Source organism: Chionomys nivalis, chromosome 3 (assembly GCF_950005125.1).
Source record: "Chionomys nivalis chromosome 3, mChiNiv1.1, whole genome shotgun sequence".
In the NCBI taxonomy this organism is placed as follows: domain Eukaryota; kingdom Metazoa; phylum Chordata; class Mammalia; order Rodentia; family Cricetidae; genus Chionomys; species Chionomys nivalis.
The window spans coordinates 86,741,723-86,750,467 of record NC_080088.1 but is presented as its reverse complement, the minus strand read 5'-3'; the positions used below and the strand labels follow the sequence as shown (position 1 = coordinate 86,750,467).

The 8,745-nt window shown below is 38.7% G+C and overlaps 1 protein-coding gene across 1 annotated transcript in view; it reads left to right on the top strand.

The window, feature by feature from the left end:
- LOC130871005 (zinc finger protein 431-like) overlaps nucleotides 1-8,745 on the top strand; it is a 230,268-nt gene that overhangs the window by 152,832 nt on the left and 68,691 nt on the right. The window lies entirely within an intron of this gene.

The window sequence follows — 8,745 nt, the reverse complement described above, 5'->3', positions numbered from 1 at the left end:
GCAGTTCTTGGTTCTGGCACCCATACGCGATCGAGAATTTATGGACCTGCAGAAATATGAATTTCAATATCATTTACTCTGTCTCCAGTAGATGACCCAGCTATCTTCCTGCGGCCCATAGGCATATGGCTTGCACAGCCCATTACACAATATGGAGTGGAGTGATTCTCCTGTTCAACAGAAGGAAGGGTGCCCTGAATATTACAAAATTACACATTTAGGACACAAAAGATAAAGTTTGTTCTATGGTTTCAGGCTGACATCAGGAGAACTAAGGGTAATTTTTATCTGGTTGTCACAGATACTTCTGACAACCATGAGAGCAATTCAGGAACCACATCACCAACAAGATAATATATTTTCTCCTGAAAGAAAACTAGTTGATACACCCAGGATTTTAATCCCTGAATTTGCGGTCCAAATCTTGAGAAAAGAATAATAATAATAACAAGTGTTGTCTCATGGTAGCTGAACACCTAGAGAGAACAGGGCAAGAAGAGTGGCTTATGGGCAGTATGAGGAGTCCGCACATCTTCCTCGGTGAGCAGGTGAAAAAAATCCCTTCATTATTCGGGGTTCTCTAGTTGAACAGGACTAGTAGAATGAAATTCCTCATATATGTAGAAGGTGGATTTATCAGAATGTCTCACAGGTTGTGGTCCAGCTATTCCAACAATGGCTACCTACTAATAGAAAGTTGAATGAAATTCCATGAACTAGATGTCTCAGAAGATTTGCAGTTTATATGAGAATTCCAAAGATGAAGGCTCTAAATCTATTAAAGGAATAAACTTCCTAGCCAGATATGGAACCAGCAGAGAGAGAGAGAGAGAGAGAGAGAGAGAGAGAGAGAGAGAGAGAGAGAGAGAGAGAGAGAGAGAGAGAGACTGAGTTATGGCAGACAAATAGAGACAGTGCTTTTTTCTTCAGTATCCCTATTAAGTAAACTGCCACCAGAAGGGGGGATCCAGATAATAAATAGGTATTTTTGTTTGATTGATTTTCTTGATTTTTTTTTTTGTGACATTGTTATACTGTGTTGACCTGGATCACATTCTCTAGACCAGGCTGGTCACAAACTCAGAAAATTCAACTACTTCATTTTCCCAAGTGTTGGGATTAAAGATCCTCACCACCAAGAATTGGTGAAGGTGGATGCTTTCACCTCAAAAGATTCTGATTAAAGGTGAGTTTTCCCATTTCAAAACCTTAAATAAGAAAAACCCCTAAACATGTACCCAGCTTTTTGAGTTTTAATTAATTCCAGAGGTAGACAGATTGACTACCTAGAACAGACTTCACAGCAGCCAAAACTGAAGAAATGAGACAGCTTACTTACCTCAGGTGACAAGGAGAACATGGGTATTATTTTCAAAGCAAAGGTGTTCCTAAAGAAGGAAAGCATGGAGATTTTTACTTATAGAATCTGGACATGTTCCTGTGGAATTCTGCCTAATTCCTAAGGATAGTCAACAAATCCACTTCTAAACATGATCAACATGATCACAATGTAAAGGAGAAATATTTAGGGGCATTCTTATCTAAAACTCGTGCAGGAACCTATGTAAATTTTTAAAAAATTAAAAGAAATTCCCTGGCAAGTTTATCTTACACTAAAACTTCTTAGTTGAGAATCAAATAAAAGAGACTGTGAAGCAGAATGCTTGGAGCCTTTTTGTTATGTTTGATAACATAATTGTGATGTTAGATATAAAAGTTAAATGTGGCAATGACACAATTCCCCATAACCAAATGACAGAGAACACAAACACAGATAACATCAAGGAAGAGTTACCCATCACTAATCTGTTATTAGAGGAAAGGCTCTAGTGATCTTCTTTAACCTGAGCACCAGCTGCTTTAGTCTCTGAGCAGGCTGGCTAAGAAGAATGCCATAGCTGCTTCCAGGGAAGATCAGAATTAATTTATTTAAGTAACCCTGCCTGTTTCTTGTCTCAGGGTTGTGGCATTACTCTAGAGAATTTGACTCTTTACTTTTTCTAAACTTTTTTGAAAATTATAGTTATATATGTATTGTTTGCATGTGTATGTGCACAGTAATTACAGAAGTCAGAAGAAGGGACAATAATTCAGAGACTACAGTAATGCCGTCTTACCTACCATGTGGGGTATGTAATAGAACTTCAGTCTTCTGTAACAGTACCCAGAACTATTAATTGCTGAGCCTTTTCTCAAGACCCACTTCTTTCATTTAAAATTTATCTCTGTACATTATTAATTAAAAGACATAACATCATTTTCCTCTATTTGGTCTTCCTCCATATCTTCCCAAATATTTCCCTTGTAGTGTTTTACTTGTTAAGTATGTGTGAACAAATACGCTGAAATATCAGATTACAATCTGATGAGATTGTATTATTAGTTGTAGTTTTATGGCTTAGGGGTTGATAATACTGTATTTGATAAACAATTAGGAACTTCACCCCTACTGGTGGCTTATTCACATGGACGGGAGTTCAGCTGTTTTAAATCAGTATCAGGGGTCTGACTGTGATTAGGCTGTCTTGGACAGGAAACAATGAAGAAGAGAAAGCTTGGGGTGGAAAATACCTTAGTAGTTGTACTGAAGATTCTTCCAGAGTAACCAGGTTTCATTTCCAGTATATATTGAAGCCCAGTAGTATCTGTATCTCCAGTACCATCTCCTGGCCTCTTAGACACCATACATGAATGGGACACAAAGACATGTATACTGGAGAAACTCCAATACATATGAAATAATGATTACAATTAGTTTGTAAAAGTAACCACAACAAATACATAAGACAATGATATTCACTATAAAAACTATTTCTCCAGAATTCTTTAAGTACCAGTACTCCAGACAGAGTGAAAAGAATATCATTGTGAGTTTCAAAATATGTGCTACATAGTCTACATAGGCATAAACACACACACACACACACACGCAGAGAAAAAGCACAAAACTGAATAAAATTTCAGAAAAGCAGAATTAGAATCTTGGGGCAATATAATACTTTTTAAAACCATTTCAGGTGTGAGATGCGGAATAATTAATGTTCGGCTGAGGTAGGAGATTTGAAATATTAAAAGGTGGGCAGCATCGGAAACTGAGTGAGGCACCTTCTACTAGTACCACCTGTAGGGAAAGAACATGGGAAAAGGGTAAGCTGTGTAAGTCTTTTAAATTAAGAGATGGGATGGATTGTGGTGGGAGAAGGCAGTGGTTGGTGACCCAAAAGTTAGTTTCTTTGACTCATGGATTAGAAGCTCAGTGGCCGCTAAAGCACGTATGCAGGGTGCCCGGCCCTGTGTAGTGAGGTCCGTCTTCTTTGACAGGTGCCCTACAGGTGAAAAGGACGGTCCCAGCTGATGTCCTAGGACACCAAGGACATATCCCTCCTTCTCTGTTACATAGAGGGAGAAATGCAAGTTAAATCTGGGAGATGAAGAGTTGGAGCCTGGATAAGAGCTTGGCGGAGTCTCTGAAAGGTTTAGTAATGGGATGGAGAAGGAGCTCATGCAGAGATTCAAAAGGCCTTCAAAAGGAAGCTGGAAAACTCCCACACCAGCAAAGTTGTAGGTCTTGTCTTAAAGGCTGGAACACAGTAAAAATCCATGGAGACCAGGGAAAACAGGCTGTCTCAGACTCTGTGAGACCTGCAGGCAGCCTTGGAGCAGTCTCTGTCAGGACAATGCACAGGGGCCTCTTGCAGAGAGAGCTGGGGGTCAAAGCACACAACTGTGGAGAGGAAACTGCTCGGCCAGAGCAAGAGCAAACACTAACACCTCAAATGATTATAAAATTGGTGGAATAAATAAATGTTAATGGAAGAATATGAAGTGACAGACTCTTAGAGAAGAAACATTCTCTCTTTGGTGCATACTTGAAATTTTGGGAGAGGAAAGAAAGGCAATCGAGGCCAGGGAGACAGGGAAAGTTTCTCACCCTTCTAAAAAAAATTACAGAGGTGGGAAAAGAAACTGAAGACAAATAATACATATTTGAGTTTATATTTACCTGTGATGATGTTGGAGAATCTAAACTGACCACTTGAAGCTCATAAAAACCTTTCTTAAATTTGGGTATGTTGTGTGGTCATTTTCATTGAATTTTAAAAATTCTTTAATTTCTTATTTTTTCCTTGACTCATTGTTGATTCAGTTGACCATTGTTTAATTTCCATATGTTTATGGACTTTCTGTAATTAGTGTTGCTGTTGAATTTTAATATAATTCATGGTGATCCAATAAGATACCTGGGGTTATTCCAATTTCTTTATATGTTGAGGTTTGCTTTGTCAATTTTTGAGAAGGATCCATGAGGTGCAGAAAAGAAGGTATATTCTATTATGCTTGGATAGAAGGTTCTATAGATGTTTGTTGAGTCCATTTAAGTCATAACATCTCTTAGTTCCCTTATTTCTCTGGTCATTTTCTGTCTGAGAGACCTGTCCAGTGGTGTGATTAGGTGTTAAAGTATCTCACTATTAGTGTGTGGGGTTTATATCTGATTTAAGCTTTAGTAGTGTTTCTTTTATTTATGATGGTGCCTTTGTATTTGGGGCATAGATGTTCGGTATTGAGATTTCCTCTTGATGTATTTTTCCTGTGAGCAGTATAAAATGTCATTTTTTTGTCCCTTTTGATTGATTTTAGTTTGAAGTCTATTTTGTTAGATATACCAGCATGTTTCTTAGGTCCACTTGATTGAAAAATTTTTCCCAATCCTTTTCTCTGATGCAATATCAGTCTTTGAGGTTGAGATGTGCTTCTTATACGCAGTGAAGGATGTATTCTATTTTCATATCCAATCTGTGAACCTGTGTCTTTTTATAGATAAGTTGAGTCCATTTATATTAAGGGTTTTAATGACCAGTGACTGATTATGGGACATAATGAAAGCAGTGATGAGAAGAATGTTCATAGCTCTAACGGCCTTCAAAAGGAAGCTGGAAAACTCCCACACTAGTGAGTTAACAGAACAGCTGAAAAATAACCAAAAGACAAAGAGAGAATATTCAAATTAACAAAATCAGAAATTAAAAGGGAGGCCGGGCAGTGGTGGCGCACGCCTTTAATCCCAGCACTTGGGAGGCAGAGGCAGGCGGATCTCTGGGAGTTCAAGAACAGCCTGGTCTACAAGAGCTAGTTCCAGGGCAGGTTCCAAAACCACAGAAATACCCTGTCTCAAGAAACCAAAAAAAAAAAAAAAAAAAAAAAAAATTAAAAGGGAGGCATAACAACAGCCATGGAAGAAATTCAAAGAATCAATCATTAGGCCACATTTCAAAAACTTGTACTCCACAAAATTAGAAAAATTAAAGAAAATGGACAATTTTCTGGATGAATATAACTTACCAAAATTAAATCATGACCAGATAAGGGAGTATGTGAGGGATCCCACAAGAAAATTGCACCACAAGTGGAAAGGTAAAGACTGAGCACTCAGAAATAAATAGTAGACATAAAAAAGGAAAAAGAAAGGCAGGGCATAAAATCAGGAGTAATACTGTAAATACTTGTAAATATAGAACAAAGAAATAGAATTCATTATCTTTACTGTCGCTTGGATGTATTTTGATAGCTAGAGCTAAAATGGCATGGCTATGCCTGCCTAAACTTGTGTTCTCACATGGAGGTCTCAGAGCAACTGTAATGGTGGACACCTGCGAGCCTGTAAATTTGTCAGCCGCTTCTAACATTAGCCTCTAATGGGACTGCTGATCATAAATGAAGGGACAAAACCAACTCTATTTTGTGTTAGGTCCCAAGGTGGCTGTCAGCAGAGTAGGAAATCCCCTAGACTGGAGCCAATCAGAGAGTCACCTGTACCCCTTAAGCCCATAACAATAGATCTGTGAGTTTTTTGCCTTTACAAACCCAGCCTAAGAACGATGAGATACCTCTTCCAACCACTGCTGCATCATTGTGCTAGACAAGGTCCCTATCACGATTTGTACTACAGGATTAAACCTTGCTTTTGCACATCTGTGAGTCTGTGTCTCTTGTGATCTTCTTGGGGTCCCTGCAATTTGGGCACTACAATAAAAAGTGCAGCCTGTGTCCAGGCAGAGCAGGTAATGAGCGACCAGCCGCCTGTTCCCAAGTATGCAGGCAGTACAGCCAAGCAGTGGAGAGGGAGCATGACTTGTGCCCCACCATATGACCCAACATCAAGACCAAATCCCAGTTCCAAGCCTGAAAGTCTTGCAAAGAAGTAGTCTCAGGAAACCGCAGCTTCAGGCCAGTCAAGTGTCTGTGAAAATGTAAATGAGCAAGTTAAGCCTGTCAGCTAAGCATACTTGCAGTTTGGATTACAAAGATAGTTTACAAACTTTATATAAAAATCCAATGGTAAAACTTTTATTTAAAATATTCCATGGGAGACCATGAAACACTAAGTGAAATTCTTAAAGGGAACAGTGATCCAAATTCCACTAGACAACTTACAAAAGCTGCCAGACAGGTACTTTACCAGGTAGAGTAAGGTATACAGAAACAGCAAGTACAGTATATTAATTATGATCAGCCTTGGCAAATATGTATATCGCCTACAAAACTTACCCCCACAGCAGTGTTATGGCAAAATGGTCTGTTTCTATGATTGCACCTTCCTGATTCATCAGTTAAGGCATTAAACCATTATTTTGAAGCAGTATCTTGCTCAGCACAGAAGAGCAGGATGGAATCTGGGATACATTTTGGTAGGAACTCGATTTGATCAATGTTCCTTATGCTAAGCAACATATTGACTGGTTATTTCAATATAGTGATTAATGGATAACCGTATGTGCTTGGTTTGAAAGCCAGGTTAATAATCTTTTCCCAGTTGATCTGTTGCTACAATTCATTCAACTGCATTCCTTATTTTCCCTAAAGTTTTAGCAAAAAGATGCTTTAAAGGATGCTACACTAATTTTTGCATATGGTTCGTCCAATGAAAGAGCTGCATATGTGGTTAATGGTGAAGAACATGTAGAACCACCAGAACTGACCTCAACTCAAATAGTTGAGCTGCAAGCTGTGTCTGTAGTGTTTCAACTTTTTGCAATAAAAGGCATTTAATCTATATACTGACTGATGATATATATATTTAATGCTGTCCAGGTCCTAGGGACCGTTCCTTATATTGGGGCTAGCAATAAGCAAGTTAAGATGCTAGTCCAGCAAATCCAAAATGCCATACAACACTGTAGATCGCCATGCTTTGTAGGTCATAGCAGAATGCATTCTAATATTCCCGGTCCATTAGCTGAATGCACTGCTTCAGTTGATAAGCTTACAAAAATAATTGCAGTATCTCTGGTGGAGCTAGCTCAGGAATCACATGCTCTACATCATCAAAACAGTATAAATTTAAGAAAACAATTTATTAACAAGAGAAGCTGTCTGACAAATTATTAAGCAATGGGATATGTGCTCACAGTATTTACCTGTACCTCATCTGGAAGTAAATCACTGCAGACAACTTCCTAATCATTCATGGCAAATGATTGTTACTAACATTGCAGAGTTTGGAAAATTAAGAGATGTGCATGTGACAATTGACACATACTCAGATTTTTGATGTCCACTGCACAAACTGGAGAAGCCACTAAGCATGTAATAATTCATTGCTTAAAAGGCTTCTCATGTATGGGAACCCCACAAATCATAAAGATGGATAATGGGTCTGGATATGTTAGTAAAGCAGTTTAGCAATTTTGTTCCCAATGGAATATCAAATTAAAGACAGGTATTCCTTATAACCCTCAAGGATAAGGAATTGCAGAACATGCCCATGGCTTCTTGAAAGGGCAACTTGAAAAATAAAAGCAGGAGAATTATATCCTCAAATGCCACATAAGGCCTTGAATCCTGTACTTTTTACACTAAACTTCTTGGATATGGATGTCCAATAGCAGTCTGCTGTGGGCAGATTTTGGCATGATGGCAAAAAGGCAACCTTTGCTACAGAAAGGTGGAGAAACTCTTGCACTGGATTATGAAAGGGACCAAATCCTGTGTTAATATGGGGTTGAGGGTATGTCTGTGTTTTCTCACAGGATAAGTATCAAGCAAGATTGCTTCCAGAACATTTAGTTAGATGCCTCCAACACAGGTGTACCAGCCTGATGGTATCGCACCTTCAGATGACTCCACAAGAGAAGCAGAAAGAGATTCCTGAACCCCTGATCACAACCTCCTCATACCACCATGCTGCAGGCCAAGGAAAGGGATGTCTGAACCAGTGTTCCTGACTCACAACACTATGCTGCAATCTAACAAGTGAAAGATCTTGGTGATGACTGGTGATTCCTAGATTTTTGATAAAATAGCTACACAAACTTCCAGATGTAGTGAGTCCTGTTTACTTTGGAACCAGAGCAGAAACACAGACTGAACACTTGACTCCTTTTACTTCTGGACAAAGAACTCAGATTTCCAATGAGGTATTAAGTCTGTGGTTGAAATGTTAAAAGAACCTGAGAACTGAGACTTCAATTTTCACCTGAGCGGAAAAAAAGACATATTACAAGTAGTGACGAGAGCCCCTCATCAGCTATGAGGAGAGTAGCCTAAGGGTTTTGCTGCCACTCAGACACTGTGACAAATGCTTAAAAGAAGCATTGCACTTGGACCCTCACCTATTATAAAAACCTTTTGTTTAGGATGGGTTTAAGACAATCATGACTTGACAAATTGTATTATGGTATTGTCCTGTTTAATTGTGTTATGGCATTGAACTGTTAATGTTTTAGTTCACTATAAGATGTTAAT